The sequence below is a fragment of the Cucumis sativus genome, chromosome 7 (assembly GCF_000004075.3).
Source record: "Cucumis sativus cultivar 9930 chromosome 7, Cucumber_9930_V3, whole genome shotgun sequence".
Lineage (NCBI taxonomy): Eukaryota > Viridiplantae > Streptophyta > Magnoliopsida > Cucurbitales > Cucurbitaceae > Cucumis > Cucumis sativus.
The window spans coordinates 9,944,229-9,964,943 of record NC_026661.2 but is presented as its reverse complement, the minus strand read 5'-3'; the positions used below and the strand labels follow the sequence as shown (position 1 = coordinate 9,964,943).

At 31.4% G+C, this 20,715-nt stretch overlaps 1 long non-coding RNA gene across 1 annotated transcript; it reads right to left on the bottom strand.

Moving 5' to 3' along the window:
- Positions 1-453: 453 nt before the first annotated feature.
- On the bottom strand, positions 454-6,768 carry LOC116404986. Its single transcript, XR_004218018.1, has 2 exons — positions 6,315-6,768; positions 454-691 (listed from the first exon to the last, which is right to left on the bottom strand). It is a non-coding gene; the product is annotated as an uncharacterized LOC116404986 (long non-coding RNA).
- Between the last annotated feature and the right edge of the window lie 13,947 nt (positions 6,769-20,715).

Below are 20,715 nucleotides of genomic sequence, written 5' to 3'. Positions count from 1 at the left end.
TTAACCATGAAACATTTTTTGTATTTTCCATTGTGGGTCTATTAGCTTTTTCCGTTTTCGAAATTATTCTATATAATGTAATATTTTTACGGCTTTGTTATATTGTTTAAAACACCCCAGATTAAAATCTAATTCGATAATAAAATATAAATTCAAATAAAATTTGACAAAGAAAAATAAGAAAGAGAGCTCGTTTATTTGCAATTACGTTGAACTTCATAATTTCATTTTCATTTAGGTTTGAACAATTACTTTGTATTTATAACTCCATCAACCACAAAAACTATGAACTTATAAAGGGAATGTCACGTCATGTCCTGCCTCAAAAGTCACTCTATGCGATTAAGTGAAGAAGTGATCGCCTAGACATTTTATATGATTCTCTCCGCAAGAAAAAGCGTCAAACACCTAGTAAACGGATTAAATACAACCAATAAACTTAATTGCAGAATATGAACTCAAATAAAATAAGGAACTTCATTGATATTCAATTAACATAGTACATTTAGTACTTAATACAAAATTTCCTTCATAGAACTATACACAACTCAAAATAACATTTAGACTATTCGCACCTAGCTTCTACATGCTATGCGAGTTGACAATGGTCATTACCTAAAAGATGCATTCACGAATGGCACAACATATTTCATTCAAGGCTGCAAGTTCAACATTAGATGTCCTTCGCTACCTGGGGGAAGGAAGAAATCAAAACAAATATTTGAAGGGTTAGACGAAAATATATTTTTATCAACACCTTTAACAAATCAATTTCTCCTTTAACACATCATAAATTATTTTGCTAAATCATGTGATACAGATAATACACATTTCAATCAACAAGACATTGAGTTTAAATCAAACTATTTCAGTGCGTTAGGTGATTTACAACATCTTCATTTTATCAACAACTTTCATAAATCATGTGAAATTATTCCTTTCAAATCATTTCTTTTCAACTCTTTCCTCATAAATCATATAGCATAATATGCATCTCACACACAACATCTCATAAGTTATCTCACAAAATCATTCTGCTTATTTAATTACATCTTTGTACTCTTTTCTTAGCTGAAGCGCTTACCACACTCTTTTGTCAAGTTGCAATTATACGGAGTAGACTCAATGCATTTAGCAAGTTTCATTAATTTCAGCATGCATAACGTGTCTTCCAATGCCAGATCACACAACAAGCAAAGGGTTTCTCATACCAGATATCGCAGCAAGTTTGAGACATTTTGTTCCATATTATACAACAAGAATAGAGCATCTTATCCTAAACCACACAACAAGAATAAGGCATCCCACACCAGACCATAGGTACAAAAAATCATCTCATTTCAACATTTCAATTTATATCAAATCTTATACATTTCTCAATTCATTTATGAATCATATGCATTTAGAAATTTAGAAAGCATAAGAGGAACCATATAGTTCATGGTCTCAATAAAAATATATTTAAGGGTTTAAATACATTTTTTAATCCTTTTTATTTTGGAAAACATTTCATGAACAACCACTCACAATCACAATCAACTAACTTTTTCGCCTAGCTTCTCAGTCAAGAGCTCTCTTGCACTTCTTTTCAATCCTTGTCAGATTTAGGCTTGTTTTGAATCTCTGAAAAACCTTGAAAATCCTCTATATTCTTTCTTAATTAAGCTCAAGGTAAAAGCAGCTTCAAAACGATCAAATTTCTTTTATTTATAAGCCTCTCCAATGAAGTCTCCTATGCTGAAAAGATTACATTTGTCTGACGGTGAGAATTGGTCCAATGATAGAACCCCATATGTCACTGTCATTACATTATCCTGAATTTTACAAAGTCAAATCAATTATTGGCTTTCTTACACAAGGATGACATCACTATTTCCCTGTGAGGTAAGCTAAAAATGCATAACAATTCCTCTCGCGTAGTCACTTCTCCTCGCATAACAGTTTTATCGCAGAGGTCAACCTTAGAACTAGAACTAGCCTTATAACTACTACCTCCTTATGGTATTTTGTCCTCGAAATTCAGTAAGTTTATGTGAAGAGTTGTGGATACTTAACTTTCATTAGTTTTTCACTTTTGCAAGTGGGTTCTTCAATGCCATGATTTTTACACAAATTTTTTAACATGGGGATCACCTTTGATCTCAATACTTGTTCTTTTATGTCTAACACACACAAAGATCTCTCTTCATAGATTAAGTTTTCTTTCACTTCTATGGGCTGCTCTTGAAGTATATGCTACCAATCTAAAACATACTTTTGCAACATTCAAACATGGAAGACGTTATGAATCCTAGACAACTTTCCGAGCAACCTTAACTTAAAAGTGTTGGAAAAACAAATGTTGATCAAAGGAAAATGATTGCTCATATGAAAATGTGGAAAGAACTAGGATTTTTGCAAGAATAAGCACTTATCACCCCAAGACTTTTCTTTACGTAATATATATATAAAGAATAATAATTATAATTATAAAATAAAATAAATAATAATAATTAATTTATAATTGAAATATCAATTATAAAACAAGTACAAATGATGGTCATTCCCAACAATCCCCACAAATGACTATCATTGCATTCTAGTTAAAATAGTAAGGAAAGATTTTCTCTGAGCAAAGAAAGAAGTAGTATAAACTTAAATATCAATATCTTTTTATTTGAATTGATGCGCAGTGAGGTGGGGCAACAATCCAAATTATTGAAAGTAAGTTACCTTTTCAACTTTTGATAACAACGATTGAGACTCCCACAACACGTTTTACTTCTTAAATTTCCATTGATTCCACAATAAAGTCTATCACAATGGACTACTCAAAATTGTGTCATTTAAGGCCATGCATATAGAACCTCGGATCAACGTGAAAGCTCTAGAAAAAGATACTTAATTTTTTTCATAGAAGACAGCTACACCTTCACAATCACGTTTATTGCTTCATCAAGTCTATCACCATAGACCACTAAAAACTGAGCTATGAAGGCTTCAAATCTAGTCCATATCAAGACCAACTTCATCAAGTCTGTCAAAGACAAACCACTCAAAACTGAGCTATGAAGACTTACAATCATCCATCAAGTCCATACCAGGACCACCCAAAGAAGGGCTATGGAATTTTCAAATTAAGGTCTTAATTTCATCCGTCAAATTCATTTAAGGATTGCCCACACGTGGTTATGGACCATCAAGCCTATCGTAGTAGACCACCCTGAAAAGGGCTACGAACCATCAAGTCTATCACAGTAAACCATCAAATTAAAGGGCTATGGACCATCAAGTCTATCAGAATAGACCACCCAAATAAAGGGCTATGGACATCAAGTCTATCGCAATAGACTACTCAAATAAAGGGCTATGGACCATCAAAGGTTTAAGTCTTGAAAATCCTAGAATTACTCTCCTTGTTAGGCCTTTGAAGAAATGATTTACAAAGTTCCTCAACTTCAAGAAGATGGTTCTTTTGTTTAACTATCATTTCACAACTCCATGTTTTAGGCGAATATGCCTTCTATTGCCATAACATACTATTCTTGGAAATTTCTGTATCATAGAGTATAAGTCTTAATAAAATTATACTGGTATAGAGCCCCCACAATGGTACACCTGCATTAGGCTTCTATATCATTCATACTCATGTCCCCATACAATGTTACATTTTTCATTAAGAACACATATCCACTGGTAAAGCTTACTTCGTCATTCTAAGTTACCTGGTTTGCATACATTACCTCTCTAGGTATGGTAGACAATAATTAAAATGCAAACCAAAATCTATTGTAACCTTAAGATATCTCAATAAATGACAAAGAGCAATAAAATAATCTTAATCAGAATTATGTGTATATATGTACTCAATCTTCTCACAACATATGCAATAACACATATGTATACAGTTTATCAAAACATAGTACTTTCTATAATCTTTACATATTCGGATTGAGAAACACTATCTCATTAATTTATTTTCCTTGAGGCTCAAACTAGCATCATAAGATGTTCTTACAAGAGCATCATTAAAATATCATATCTCTTTAATGGCATTCAATGTGTGATTGACATAAATAAAAATATTCTCAATAGTACTAAGTGCCTTACATTTAATTTAGTCTCACATAAATCTTTCACTTCAAAATGTGATAACTTTATAATATTACTAACGTTTATATTTGTATCACATAAATTACACCAACATACAAACATATAATCACACAATCAACTCCAAACAACTTTTAGTAAACACATATATCAATAATTCACTTCTGTTCATATGACATTGTTTACTAAAATGTTGTTAAAGTTTTTCTCATTAAACTTTCAAAAACTAGTTAAAGATCATAAAGAAATTTGACTAGTTACCAATAAGGACTACCATCTTTACATACACTTTTAGAGGACCACATACAACTATAATAAAAGCTTTGAAGGCGCTCTACGGTGGCTAATTTAGTCATAACAAGAATCAAAATATTTTAAATTCCATGTTTGATTCAAAATATTTTTGATAAGTCTAAAGTTGCACCTGTGTACTTATGATCAGTTTTTTTTTTATCTAATGTGAGACTTTGGTCGCATTCCCAACGATCCTTTTCTCAAACAAAGTTCCAACTGAACCTCCCCTAAAATAGACACTCATTCATTTAACACTTGTGTAGATAGGTTAACTCCTCTCTAGAACATATTGCTTATTCAATATAGCTCAACCATGGATAACAACATTACTGCTTTTAATTAAGGTTTCACTACACCTTTGTTCGACCTGAGATTTATATCAACAAAGCTAAACCAAGAACGATGTGACTATGAGACCACTTATAGGGACAACTTAAGGTATAAGTCCTCGTGCCTTATAAAATATCACATATTTGATAGCTTAGACAATATCTTAAACTTCCATAAAATCTTATGAGCTTCAGAAACAATGAATTTGCATATTTCATACTACTAGCCAACTTTAGTAATATGCAAATGATGTTGTACTACCAAACTTAACAATTCATGACGTAAGTCATACATAAACTTTGTCAAATATAACATACTTGATAAATATTTCTACTCATACTAACATGCTAATAGACAAGTTCAAGTAGATCACAATAGTGTCTCAGTATTCACAAATTGATTTATTATTTAAACTTATAAATCTATATGTGGTACTATTGTGAGCATAATCAATAAAAATAGTCAAAAGCTTTTAATCATACTAAATATTTCTTGAACACAAAATATGATACCTTAGGTTGACACCTTCACACTTCCAAAGTTCAACAGTGTCATTTTGTTGACTAACTCAAATTTATCACAACGACATTCCATTTATAGTATTAATAGCAATACAATAACTATAAACTAATATGCTTGCCAATAAATATTTAACATAAATTTATCAAGCATATATTGAATATCATGCTCAAATATAGCTATGAAATAAAATTGTCAAATTCCCATATCATGTATAAAAAAAATTGAAACATTGTTGAGTCTTAAACTATATAGGAAGGCCAAACCATAGTAAAGAATCAACTCAACAAGTTTTTCATTTTACACAAAAAATAAACAATATAGTGATTTGAAGGAGAGAAAATGGAGGCATTTTGTGGAATAAATCACCAAAACCACAAGAGAAATCCAATTCCTTTGTCACATATATGACAATTTAATTGGATCATCAATTCTTTAAATTTATTCTACCCAATATTTACTCTCCAATTTGAAAGTCTATTCTAATTGTTGATCAACCCTTTAGTTTGTGGTATTAATGGCAATACAACACACAAAATAATAAATTCTAAGTCAAGAAACATGATCACCAAACTTCTGTAAATAGCCTTTATCCAACACACTTGGTATGTTAATTATAATGAAGTGGATATAGAGCATACATACCAGTGATGGGCAATTGTATTATCAAAAGTCTTGACCTCATATGATAAAAACAGTACAGCCACTGGAATATACAAATACATCCTCCAATGGTGATAAGAAAGCATTATTTCTTCTAGATGATTTACATACATAAAATACATGATGCATATATGTGTGTGGTTGTAAAATTTCAACAGTAAGGTATAAACTTGATCCAAGAGGGTATTGTTATACTTTCGGGACTAAATAGAGAACGATGCAAAATAGAACGCACAATTCAGAATACACACAAAGCGATAAAAGAGTAAACACAATGATATATAGTGGTTCGACCAATTCGGTCTACATCCACTTTGAAAACCAGCTTGGAGAGATTTTGTTAAGAGCAAAATAGGATACAATTACACAGTTCAACACAATAAGTAATCTGTAATCAACCACGACAAAACTGACTATACCGTCCACTGAAACTCCAAGAGTATACGAGAGACCCACGCTGAAACCACTTAGACAGAGACCCAATTCCGGCCTAATATGACTCCAACGGACCCCGACGCCGAACTAAAACTGAAACACCACTGCCTCAAAGTCGCCAACGGCTAAGCTCCGTCGAACGCCGAATGTATCTAACCCGTCGATTGTTGCTTCACTCTCTCAATTTTTTCTCTCTTTTGTGACTGTCGGCTGCCTCACGTTTCCCCCCCTTTTGTTTCGTCTAATTTCAAAAACCTAAGGAAGAAGATGTAAATAATTACAAATTTGCCATAAAGGCAAATTACCACTCTACTCTTAACTTAAATACCATTTTTCAAACCCTTAAATACTTGTCATTTTTCTACAAATCTCCCTCATGACAAGCTATCTAAGACACACCAAATTGATTCTCCCAACCCCCTATCATCCAGATTTAACATTCAGCTCATCTAATAGGTATTTAAACCTATGAGTTGGAAGAACTTTGGTTAACATATCTGACAAATTCTCAACGGTATGAACTTTGACCAGTTCAACATCTTTCTGACCAATAACATTTCTGATATAATGAAATTTGACATCGATATGCTTAGACCGTTCATGATGATATGGATTTTTCGCAAGATGAATAGCACTCTAGCTATCACAATGGATGATTGGAATAAACTCTTGCGGTAACAACTCACCCAACAATTCTTTTCAATCACACTGCTTCCTTCACTGCTTCACCAAGAGAAATATATTCTAACTTAGTAGTCGACAAAGCAACAACTAGTTGTAGGGTAACTTTCCAACTGACAACATTACCATACAAGCGAAAAATGTGACCTGATAGTGACCTATATGTCACTAAATATTAATGTTATAAATAAGATGGTGTATATATATACTAAATCACATAACAAAAATATTATATTTTACGGATATATTAAAGTATATATTGTTCTTTTAAAATATATATAAAGTGATAATATTAAAGCATATATTGTTAATTTAAAAATTACCGTAGGAAAAATTTTGAGGTCTTACTGTATATCATTATACATGTGTTATTGTGTATATGAAGTGGTATATATGTGTATTAAGTGATAATATATATGTATGATATTCACACTGTATATTATAGATACACTGTGAAGTGTAGTTTACTATTGTTTTATAAATATTTACTTTGTAAACATATATTTTAAATCCAAATTCGTTTGTCACTTGCTCAGACGGAGACAAGAACTGTCAACTAGCCGAGAACGTCGCGAGTCATTTTACACTAGGTTGCCAAAGTTGAACCCGTCCCGCCGCAGTCGTTCATCCGCATCCCTCCAGCTCCATTCTTCGTCGCAGCCCCGCCGTTGAAGAGTGCCACTAGTGATGCTCGTCGTTCACCGGCCACACTTCTCCGTCAAGCTTTAGACGAAGCCTCGTCGCCCATCGCAGTCGAGCCCTCTCCAGCCGCACGCGTCCCTCTTCACCGAGTCGCACCAGAGCCGTTCCTTAGTTGAGTCATGTGTCCTAGCCGAAGATCCTTCACCAAGCCACGTCCGAGCCGAGCCCTCTTCAAGTTTAGCCTCTTGCAACCTTTTGAGCCTTTGGGGTGAGTAGTGTGGGTTTGGTACACCCAATTAAAATATTTTTTGATCTTAAATGAAATTGTATTTGGAATAAGTTGATTTATGGTTGCTTGAAGGTTAAAGTGTAGTTGAAGAAATTGAGACTCTGAATTTTCCATTTAAGGTTGTGTTGGGTTCAACCTTAATATTGGGGTAAGGTTGGATAGGCTTGGTTGCTTAGTTAAACAGTAGGGTGATAGTTAGCAAAATTATTAATTTTAATTTTGTTCATGTTTAGGACTGAGTATTGGGAGAATTTGACTGTTAGTCAGTGAATTATTATTTTTGGCAAATCTCCAAGTAAGAGATTTTCTCTCCAAGTAAGAGATTTTCCTATTAGACCTTACTTTGAATGTATGTTATGTATTACTATATTACTCAGTAGTATGCTAAGGGAGATATATTATGATTGGAGGTATATTATGACTATTTAAGATGACCTTATAATGGTTACTTCGGTATCCATATTATGATTGAGCTGCAGTATGAATGAGGCATGCTATGATTAAATGTGCTATGTCTGAGTTATGTATGACTGAGTTGTGATATTGATGATATGATATATATGTATAGACGATAGTGTTTTGTTAATTCCACGTGTTAGAGTCGTAACCATATGGGTGTCACTTGGGATCACCACCTATGTATGCCTGTATGGCTAATTTGATGTGTGATTCGACGGGGTCACATACAGCCCGACTCTCCTTTAGGGTGATTTCTTCGATTCACCGAGAGCCTATATGTGTCCCTACGGGACCGTTGGATAGCGTGTGTTCGGGAGCACAATAGTAAGAGGTACTTTATTATAAAATTCTAACGGGATGTTAACAGACACATAGCGGGACTAATAGTGGGTCCCTTACTGGGTATAAATTTATACTCATTCTTTTACATGTTTAATTTTTACAGGTAAAAGCAAGCCAACAAATGACAAGAAGTGATCATAGTTCGTCATAGGGAATAGTTCAAGTTTCTTCCGCACTCATCACTAATTTATATTTAGAAACTCATGTTTATTTCAAGTCTTTTCTTTAATTATATTTTGGGCCCACAATAGTATTTTGATTATTTAACTAATTGTTTCATTCTCTCTTTATATATATATTTTACTATTATTTTAACTAATTATTTAAAATGTTCAATTAAATTTTAGTATTTTCTTTTTTTTAAAAAAAATAAAAACTTTATACTTATTTAAATATAATGATTCCAGCTTAGTAGGAGAGTTGGGTTGTTACATTCTCAATAAAAAATTGAATGGAACCGGCGGTTGAAACGGTAGCCGCATCGTGATTTGAGGATGAGGGTTCGGCTTGATCACATTTGAGAATTTTGCTTTCAATTGTTGGAAAAACAAATGTTGATCATAGTTGTGTCGTGTTGATACACTGTCCTGAAAGCAAAATTCAACGCGACCTCAGTGCTAAATTGTTTATGTCGATTGCTCCCCAAGGTTAACACAACTTTCTCAACTCATGCGTGCTCGCTTGAGTTAAGAATGAAATTAAAAGGAAAATGATAGCTCATATGAAAATGAGGAAATAACTAGGGTTTTTGCAAGAATAGTCACTTATTGCCCCAAGACTTTTCTTTACGTAATAAATATATAAAGAATAATAATTAGAATTATAAAATAAGTTAAGTAATAATATTTATTAATTTATAATTGAAATATCAGTTATAACACTGTATAAATGATGGTCATGCCCAACAATAAGTCACTGGTCCCATACGTGCTAGAATCTCATAAGGTCCTATAATTGCTCAATTAACACTAACTCTCTAAAGCTCCCCCGGGATTTGAGAGAAAAACTGGTCCCACAAGTCCCACGTGTGTTAGAATCTAGGTGATTTGAGTGATTCTAGCACCCACTGGTCTCATACGTGCTAGAATCTCATAATTGCACCCAATTAACACTAAGAAAAAAAAACTCCTCCTGAACCTGAAGTACCAAACAATAACTCTGTCAAGCTCCCACTTGATCACCTCCTCTTCAATCATAGTTGTTGAGAATTTATATGTCATAGGAGATACACTCACTGTAATCTCCAATTCATCGACGTCTAAAGAATGATGCCTTCAGTTTCTTCAAGTTACTCTAAGTTTCTACACACCACCTAAGCCCAACCTGTACAAAATAAAATACAAAAACCAACCGTGAGTAGCAACCTAAAAGATAGGACCAAACCTAATCGAACAACCAAGATAATAGCATAATTAAAACAACTCAATCCAACAAGAATAACTAAATAAAGGAAGTAGGACCAACACTCTTAACAAAACCATATTCTCCCCTCTAACAATATTTGTACCAATCTTATACAACATTATGCTTTTCAAATGAAAAACAATGTGCCAATTGATATACAATTATTAATATATGATATATTTTAATGAATACAACATACCAAAAATTAAAGGTATAAACAAAGTACATAGTGTTTATGTCATGGACCAAGGATAAGATATATATTGCATGCAAAATGTTAAAACGTAAGTATGTGGAATCTAATTAGTGTCATGCCCAAAGAGGGGAAAAACACTTGTCTCATCTAGTTTGATTCAATGTCTTCTCTAACTTTAATTCTCAAAGGAGGTGGGAGTTCTTTGTCTTTGTAGTTTTGTTGTTGAGAAGTTTCCTTGGCATGTTACCCATGTGGCAACTTTTCTTATTTATTGAAGTCTTTGTTTTTCCAAAACAAAGAGCAAACAAATTCACTTTTGGTTATTGGTTACAACACACTTGCAACCCTATCTCATATGTCTTTATGTGATTTCATCCGAAATCAATTTGTACACTGTATCACTTTTATCGAGTTCTACGTTCATGATTATTTTATCTTCTATACAGTCCATTATGAGTTTGTTTATGTAATGTTACAAGTTGTTTAGGAAGAGAGGTAGATGAATCAAGATTAAATTCGAATGAGGAGGATTCTAAAGACATGAAAATATAGTTAAAAAATGCATAAAAGAATTAAAATTTACTATCTATAACTAGTACGGTGCACCTTCTTTTTATGTGGCTCAGTCAAAGTTAAACATGTTTAGCTTTGGAAGAGAAATTCTATGTTAGGTGATATTTTGAGATTTTTTTCAAAAAATATGTGAGCGAGAACAAAATATGGTACAAGAACTTGTGTTAGTTCGTGTGAAAACAACTTTAATCTAAATCTCAATTTCAAATTTTGATTGTAGGACATTATAACTTCTTAAGCTCTGATAGGGTGAGTATTAAAGTTAGAATGATATGAAACAATAGCAATTTCAAAATCTATTGAGCAAGTGTACAGTTGGTTATTGATATGTGTAGACAGTAAGTAATTATTGATATGAGCAGAGACAAACACACAGATTATTTGGTAGACAATTTGATATCCTAACTCATATTTTCATGTAAAATTGAACTTAAAAAGAAGGTATTAGGAGCCAAATTAATTCAGCCTTTGCTTCAAAATAATAATAATAAAGCTTTAATTCAGCCGGTTGGCTCCCATTTTGCAGTGCCAAGTGGCTCCATTTTTTGTCACAGATGACTTCCATGGAGGAAAAGAACAAATAAAACACTCAACCTAGAGAGAGCAATTTGTTTGAGATGACAATGGCGTGGGCTCACTCACAAATATCAATGGTAAGTAAGTAAGGGACAAAGCCACATGAGGGCAAGTAGTTTGAACTTTGTTGCGTCCCATCCATTTATTTATCACCACTCCCTATCAAATCAATCCACTACATATCAAAAGTAAACTTCTCTTTCTATTATTATTATTATTATTTTACTTTTCTTTTCTTCTAATTAAAAAATTAGTACTTTGTTTTTAGAAGAAAAAAAAATCTAATTATGAAGTAATATTTCACATTGTTTTAACTAAACCATTTGTAATTATTTTAAGAGAAACAAATTAAGCATTTAATAAACTTTCAATTATTCTAGTAGAAATAAATTAAACATTTAATAAACTTTTAACTTATCTCAATATTAATGTTTCATATTTTTGATCTAAATCATATTCACGTACAAAACATATATCACCTTTATCGTTTGAACTATTTTAATCCAAATAGTTGTAGCAGAAAATTGATGTGGTTGTTTGTGAAAAATGCTTTCATCATTAGAGAGTGATATGTCATATCTATAACTTAAACCACACACATGCATAAAACAATATACACTAATTTGACCTAAATATAGTTGTAGCGAGACGAAGACGGTAGTTTTTCATTCAAACATATCTCCATTGTTAAATGGTGTTGTTTCATATATATGATCCAACTCTCACCAATATATGAGAGGATATGTCATGGCCTTTTGTAACCATTTCAATTTATATAGCTTTTTGTAACTTTTTCAATTCGTATGTATGATGATCCAACTTAGAAAGGTTATACATTTTTAAAAAAGTTAATTTTATAAAATAAATATAAACTCCATACCCTCAAAAGAGAAAAAAAAAACTTGCAAGTAGTGATCATAAATTGAGGTATGTCTAAAATAAAATTTGAATCACAATTTTTGATATTTGAATTAATTTATAAGAATTGAAAGTAATCGGATATAAAGTGAATGAATGAAAGTGAAAGAATGGGAAAACACCTTTGCATTTTGCAACACTACGGAAATGACGGATTCCCTTTGGGTTTCTTGAAAGGTTAGGTTAGGGGTTTTGGATTTATATCCCTATTTTGGTCTTTTACGTAGTGAAAGGTCAAATAATAAATTGTACACAACTTCTCATTTCTATTTTTTAAATATATTATTACTAACATTTATGATAAGTTGATTGCAATTATAAACTTCCTAAACTTGTCTATTCAAAAAGAATACAGATTAGATTTTACAAATTACACTTCAATTTTGAGTTAAAGCTTTCTTTATAGCATGAGTGTAAAATGTAAAAGTAAAACTTTTCGAAGTTCTATTTCTATATTCACAGTTAGAAATAACTCAACAGAAAATATATATTTGTGTCTTTGAATCCGAAACCATTAAAAAATATATTTTATCATTAAAATAAAAAATGAGCATTTTCAAATATAACACATAAATTGAAACTATTTACAAACTATAACAAAATCATCAAATTTTTCATAGTCTGTTCGAGTTTTTTTTTCTTTTGCTATATTTTGTAAATAGTCTCAATTTTTTACTATTTATCACAATTCCTCAGTAAAAAATGAACTTTCTGAGATGGAAATATTTTCATTGATGTATAAAAGTTAAAAAACGTATATGATATTCTTTAGAAAAAACTATGGTAAATAGAAAAACGGCTAAATATTTATAAAATATAGTAAAATTTTAGATATTATTTATGGTAAACACTAATAAGATATTTTGTAAATATTTTAGTTCATGATATTATATTTGAAAATGTTTCTTTTTATTTATAGCTATATAAAAAACTAATCAATATGATCATTTATTTTAGTGAAGAAAATATCGTTCATATCATTAAAATAACTTAGGTTTAACAAAAATTTGTTTCATCTTCTTTTCTAGAAGTCAAAAGTTCAATTTCATATTCGGCAGTCGTCCTACTAAACAAATATTGTTAAAATCATTTATATAATAAAATTTTAGACACTAGTTTTTTTAGGACAACAACTGTGGAGTGTGGATTAAATCTCCAACCTCTTGGAATGGAAGTCATGCTAATACTACTAAACCAAACTCATTTTGACAATTTCAAACACTGCTTATTGAATCAGTATATGGATATTGTATTACGAGAAATTGTAGATGGTAGCATTTTGAAAATATGATATAACAAATATATCACAGTGTTTTAGAATTTTGCAAATATGACAAAAATTTTACTTATAAAAATACTTTTCATCTTAAATTTGTTATTATTCCTAAACTACCCTGTAATAACTTGTTTTTCGCTCATTATTTATTTATTCTCCCACTTTTTAAGGCCATAGTTATTTATTTATTATTATACGAGAAAAACTATTTGTTATTTATGTCTTAATCTTGATTTTAGAATATCAGTAGTACAATAATTGCAATATGAAATATAATAGTTGTTGATCAGAATAATTTAACTTCATATTTTATTTTTTCTACTTTCTTCGATGTGCATTCTGAATTGAATCTCATTTCAAATAATTTTGTTTTATTTTTTTACATTGATTTTGTTTTAGTTTTACTTTGTCTCAATTTTGTATATCAATGTTTTGATATACTTATATTATATGTATTAGTTGGTCGATATACTTACTACGTGATTTTTTTTCTTTCAAATTTTATGTAGTTGATTATAGTATTATTAAGTATATTAATGATATAACTCAGTGTATCATTATCAAGTATATCAACAATATATTGTTAAAGCATATCAGTAAAGTAAATCATTATCAAGTATATGAATCAAGTTTACAAGTGTATATCAATAGTATATATCAAATGTATAAGTAGGACTTCAAGCATATCAAGTGTATTTAATCAATCAAATGTATAAGTGAAGAATACTAAATGTACCAATGAAGTGCATCAGGTGTATCAAACATATCATGTACATCAAATGTATCAATTTTGTTGAGTGTACCAATGAAGCATAACAAGTTTATTAGCGGTGTATTAAGTGTATCAAACTTATAAGTGAAGCCTTAAAGTGTATAAAGGCTTAACGAGTATCAAGTGTATCAAGAAGAATCAAGTGTAGCGATAAGTATTATGTGTATCAAGATGTTTCAGGTGTGTATAAAAAAGTATCGAGTTTATCAAAGAGTATCAGATGCATAAAGTGTAACTATCAAATGTATCATGTGTATCAAGAAGTATCATGTGTATCAAAGGGTATTAGGTGCATCAGACGTGTATAAGGTGTACCAAATGTATATTAGTAATGAGGACATTTGTGACATTGGACCTCTTGAAGTGTGGCCTAGACTTTGTTTTTGTCATTTTCACAAATAATAAAGTATGTGTGCTATATACTTAATTATTATAACTTGTTTTGCCATTTTTGCAAGTGTCCCTTGTATTGTTGTAAATGATTCTCGTTTGCTTTTTAGTGCTTGCAAATTATAGCCATCAAATCATTTTCCGTCTTGTTTTAACCGAAATAAAAGACATTTCCAAAATTATTTTTTTTTTAAAAAATTAAAGTTTATAAATAAAAATGTAACCTTTTTTGTAGGTTAGAAACCTAATTTAAATTTATACTATTTTTAAGGGTGTTTTGTGTCGGCGTCTTCGAAATTGGTTAAATATATTTTGCTTGTTTCCTAGCTTGTTGTCCAACTGTTTTCATAGTTGTCTCAAAATTTGTTTCAGTTCTAGCAGTTGTTCTGGAAGTTGTGGATCCTACCTAATATTTTTTGTCCTTGTTACTTTATTTTGCAATTTGATTATGTTAGGGTGTTTTCCTTTTTTAGTGTAGTGTCAATTCTTTTCGTGGATTGTTTCCTTTCTCGAATGTGCTATTTAAGCACATGTTTTTATTGATTGTTGGGGTTTGTCACATATGTTTTGAATTGTTCTTCATTATTCTTAAAAGAGAAGTTTTATATTCAAAGATTTCATTTATCTATATATGTGGTAGTTGTTTTTGTGAGTAATTTGTTGAAGACTATGTTGAATCCGATCACAGTGCATTATTTTTTGAAAGCCTAAAGTTTACTCAATTAAAAAGGGATTTCTCATTAACTTAGGGGAACCTAAGTTACACAAGTGATGGAAATTTATAAGTGAAGAGTAAAGATAACTTCAAGTGAAAGAGAGACTCACACGTCTCTCCATTGTAGGCAATCTAAGTCATGCGAGATATCCTTGATGCGACATAGATCATTTAACCATCTTTTATTCAAGGCGAGCAACCTCTTGGCGTCTAAACACCACACTTGTTATCTTTTCGATACACAGATGGCAAAGATAGATCAAGTGATATATATCTAGGTTTCCTTACTTATAAGCATCATATTTCCTCTCCATTTAAGGTGAGCAACCTCTCAGCGCCTAAACACCACACTTGTCCTCCTTTCGGGACAAAAATGATTGGAGGAAAAATATCAGAACGAAGTTTGTTTTTAAACTCCTTTTTACACGTGTTTAGCAAGGTCTTTGCAACTTACTCTCTCAAGCAGTTGGAGACAAGTGTTGATCAGGCGATTGAGTTAAGCTTAGGCTAAACAAGATGAGTCTTATAATTAAAGAACCCTTATCAAGCACATAAGCACATACTTAAACTACTTAAAACACTTGAACAAGATGGTGAATAGTAAAAAGATGAAAGAGAGACAGTGGATAAAATAGGCATTGTATTGATAAATGTAGACCTCGCGGGCATGAGAATAATACAATCAAACAACACATTACAACATACAAAAATGGAAACAAAAAAAAATGAGTCGAGTCATAGATTGCATTTTCATGCATTCCTTGGCTCTTTTACAAGTTAGGGTAATGGTGGATAAGCTTCTCTCTTTATAATCTCTCTCTAAGCTCTCACTCAGAAGTTAACCGGAGAAGAGGTGGAAGAATATCTACTACTACATATGGGAAAGTGACTCTAAAACCTATCCTTCCACCGACCTCCTTATGGGAGGACCTTATTTGATCTTTGTTCATGGTGGAGTTGGAGGCTCTTGTAGGCATATACTTAGGCAAGAAATTAATTACGCTATGTTGCACATTCATTCTGCCTATGTTGCACATTCGTCCTTGCCTATAAATGTCAACACAGAAAGTAGTCGTTTTTTGACACATCAACTCCAACTACCACTCTTGTCTTCTAGCGGATCATATGGCGTGATGTGTTGGCATCTTGTCTCATGATGTAAATCACCAGGCAGTGGCTTCTCGCTAAGTTCTTGCACGTGATTCTTCTTACGATTTGCTTCATTTCTTCTTTTCGCCATATTGCTTGTAAAAACACTTCAAAAGCATAGTTAATCAGGCATGATGACTTATGTAAGGTGCATTCTCTTAACATTATAAATTTTCACTAAAAGCTACATGTTTTGGTTCTTTATTTTTCGTTTTAACCCCATTATTTTACCTAAAAGACCTCAATAACTTGTATTTCTACAAGTTATCAAATTCTGGAAAAGAACTCAATTATTGATGGACAACATGAAGGATCGGTTTTAGAGCAATTCCATATCAATCTTCAATGATCCAAAGTTAGAGAATTCAATGCTTGGAATTATGAGCTGCAATTTTGAGGTACGATAGTTAAGAAGATTTTAAGAACTTTGTAGAAGGAAGTTTTTTGTTTTGAGGAGTGGATTTTCAGTTATGATTTTTAGAAGTTGAAAGTAAATTTTGGATTTTACTTACGAAGTTGGGACATCTTGGCAACTACAAGGGGCATTAACTGAGCGTTTGGAGGTTATGCATGGAAGAGGCGTGCAAAGGGTAGGCAAAGCATGTTTCAGTGTGGCGTTGGGAAAGCTTAGTGCATGGCCATGCATGCGGCGAGGCATGTGTCATGTGACAAGGCTTGCGCTCGAAGGATGGTTTGCAACTAAGCTTGGAGCGGCCATGGTGGATGTGCAATTGGGCAAGCGAGGTTAGCATTGGCCTGGCACCCCCACAAGGTCATCCTGCACAGAGCAGCCTTCTGCATCTCACCTATGTTTTGGTGTCAAATGGGCAATTTTTGTGTTTTTGGAATTATTTAGCGAATTTAAAATTTTCAAGGGCTAACATGATTAATTAGGCATTTATTTCTTTAATTACAAGTCAAGAAAGCAAAAGAGTAAGTCCACGATGCCTAAGGAATATAGCTTAAAACGGTGAATGATCGAATGTGTTTGAATTCTGATTTAGACATGAGATTTAAGATAGAACTTTAAAGTATGCTTTGAGTTGTAAAAATCATAATTTCCTTTAATGAGTTTACTTAGTTATTAAACATGAGTTACCAACTAAGCTTTCAAGTACAAAGTATAAGTCTAAGAAGATGTGTAATTGAGTAAGATACCCAACATGTTTTATATGTAAAGATATTCATTCAAGTGTAGGAGTTAGAAGAGAAAGTATTAAAATAAATATTAGTAAGATTGCTAAGAAGACTTAAGTATTGTACAAGTTAAGCTAAGAAGAAAGTCTAATTAGAAGACTAAGCAAAGAATTTTTTCAACATGTTTGCAATAAAGATTAGTAAAACATGTGACATTTTAAAATAAAGTTAAGCTAAGATAACGTCTAAGGAAAAGTTAAGTAAGCATAAGCAAAGAGTTATCTCAAGGAGCATTAAGTAACGAGTTAGAGCATATCTTCAGTAAAATTAATGTATGTCCACTGGTAGTATTATAAAAAGTTGCTAAACAACATGTTTTACATCGTTAAAACTGTTGGGATTTATGTCCTAAAACTCGTAGATTGTAAATATATTGCATTGACCGTTATTAATAAAAATAATTGCTATTGATTAAATTATTAGTTTTGTCTTAATAACCCAAATTCAATAAACTAGCATCCTAAGTTGTTTAATGAGTCTTGATAGTATGTAGAGACATACAGGGATCAATGTTCAAGATCAGCTTAAAATGTCTATAATATAGGGATACGGTTTGGTACCTTATCCTGGTAACACTATTGATACAGTTCACTTTGTATTTGATACAAATGCAATGATCTAACGCGTTTGTGCAGTTGACATGCAAGTGAGGGTATCCTATGCAAAGTTTGCATAAGACCGGACCGAGAAATAATAACCACTAGATGCAACTCCGTTAACTAGTTAGGTTTCTATTTCACTGAGATGACCTAAGTAACTTAGTCTTAATCCTGAGTGTGTTATGAACTCCTATTCGCGAGGAATTGTCCTTTGATTTGTACGGGTGAGAGTGACCAGATCATCGACTCAAAAAGCTTATCATTTTGGGGACAAGACGTAGTTGGGAGCTGAAAACACAATTACACAAGATGAAATTCACTCATTCCCTACTTTATGGTAAGTAGATGAGTGTTCCCTTAAATGGTATCCTCCAAGTCTTGAACAAAGGGCTCTACCCTCTCTATGGCACGAGAGGGGTTTCTGTTTATTGGTAGGACCATGAACATGTTGTTTATTGAAGGAGCACTGGTATTTAAGGATTAGAGGTAATATAGGGGTAAAATGGTAAATTGACCCACCTGGTGTTACGAACTTTAACGACCCAATTTTCCTAGTAAGTTGAGGTCATTATTATTTAAATAAATATAGATTTTTATTTTTTTAAATATACAAGAATATAATTTAAAAATTGAAGAAAAGCTTTAAATAATAAAAATAAATAATTAATTAAAATAACTAATCAAAATACTGGTTTGGGCCCATAAAAATAGAAGAAATACTTAAAATAATTGAATCGAAGTTCTGAAATAAACCTCTGAAAATATAATTACTAAAATACAAATGCGGAAGAAAACTGAACTATTCCCTATGGCAATCCACGATCACTTCTTATCATTCGCCAGTTTGCCCTTACTTGAAAATTAAATATTTAAAAAAGTGAGTATGAATTTATTGTGGTAGAAGAGACGGTGCATGTTAATCGAGAAGAGACTTATTTAATAATGATAATATTGATAATAATAATAATAAATATCATTATTATATCTTTTAATTAACTTTTCTTTCACATTTTGCCTTTCCAAATAAAGATCTCTCTCCACCTTAAGTACCCATTAACAACTTTTCTTCTTTTCTTTTCTTTTCTCTCTCATAAACCAATCAACTTTTCCTCTCTCCTTGTTAATTATCCAATCAAATCATCTCCTTTTTTACTTTCCCAAAATCCAATATTTTTTTAAAATAATTATATTTTTCATAATATAATTATTTTTCTTTCCCTCCAAATATCTTTCCTTAAAATACTAAATCATTTAAAATTATTCCTCTTTAATAGTTATATTATCCCCATAATATAATTATTTTTAATATTCCATAAATTATATATATATAACTATAAACAACCAATATCTTTAAATATCACTAAATCTAACAAAACTTCCAATTATCTAAAAATAACACCTAAATAAATCCAAGATAATTAAAATCAAAATTTCCTTAATTTTTGGGATGTTACACGAACACTCGTGAATGACTAACTTACTGTTATTGATCTATATCCGTGGACACAAAATTATATCTACAATGAGAAGAGTTCAGTAGTGAGTCTTTAGTGGAGTGTACACACAATTAACGAATATTGATTAATGTGGTTAATGAGTTTAGCCAAGTAATCTCATATTGTTGTAGGTTCTGATTTGTAGGTCCATTAGGTCCTCTTCGTAGCTCGTAAAGGTTAACGAGATTTATTTACATTGGTTGTAATTTGAAATGTTCAAAATTATTTTGGGAATTAGTTTAATGTATGGTGATACATTATAATATAAAATTTGCAAACTTTATTATATAAATTTAATTTTGGATATGATTCAAAATTAATTTATGAAAGATAAAACATTTGAATAACTTCAAATATTAATTTAATGTGAATTGGATTCATATTAAACTTATATTTGAATATGAGTCAAATTTAATTTAAGTTAAATATAATATATTTAATTTAGGTATTAATTAATTGAAGATATTGCATCCAGAAAAAAGCGAATTTCTTTCAAATATCTCTAAACATTTTTCCATCTCAATTGGTTTCCACAAACCAATCTCATTCTAGAGGATAGGAAGGTGTTCGACGAGTTGTGTCTCTAATTCGGTGATTTGTAGATTCAAAGACGTCATCGAAAGTAAGTTCTTTGTATCTTTCAATTTAAAAGCATGCTTAGTTTTGATTTAGAATTTTGATTCCAAAATTTTGCCAATGTATTGGTATTTT